The sequence below is a fragment of the Vidua macroura genome, chromosome 18 (genome assembly GCF_024509145.1).
Source record: "Vidua macroura isolate BioBank_ID:100142 chromosome 18, ASM2450914v1, whole genome shotgun sequence".
In the NCBI taxonomy this organism is placed as follows: Eukaryota; Metazoa; Chordata; class Aves; order Passeriformes; family Viduidae; genus Vidua; species Vidua macroura.
In genome coordinates, this window is record NC_071588.1 from 7,333,339 (window position 1) to 7,333,965 (window position 627).

Below are 627 nucleotides of genomic sequence, written 5' to 3' on the forward strand. Positions count from 1 at the left end.
CGCCTGCGCTGCGCCCCTCCGCTGCCCGCGGGCGGGACCCCGCGCGCGCCGAGCCAATGGCGTCCGCAGCGTCCGCGGTCACCGATTTGAAATCCCGGCTGCCATTGGCCCGTTCCCGTGCCTGTCACCGCGTTCCGCCAATAGAAACGCGAGAGACGCCCGCCCTCACGGGCCCGGGCCATGGCGGGGCGGGCGGATCCTTTGTGTGGCCCGGGCAGCGCTCGGGCCTTTTCCCCCTGTACGGACCGGCTACAAAAAAAAGCCACTTTTCCCTGGAACCGCTGTTTTGTATCTTTAAGGAGCAAACCTACAACATTACTACAAGACTGATTTACCTAAAAAGGATAAATCAAAGTAGGGCCGTTTCTGCTGCTCTGTGTACCAAGCAGTACACAGAACAAGTCCCAAATCTGACTGCAGTGTTTAGACAGGATTACTAAATAATTATTGAAAATACCTTACATAATTTATGTAAAATTACTTCGAAAGTGTTAACATTTGCTGTCCTAATTTGCTCTATTAGTTTATCATTTGCGAACAATATAGAGCTTTTATTGATATACTTATTTATAGGGTTACTTCTTTCGTTCTTCACTGGTCTGAAATTAACATCAGACACAAAATACT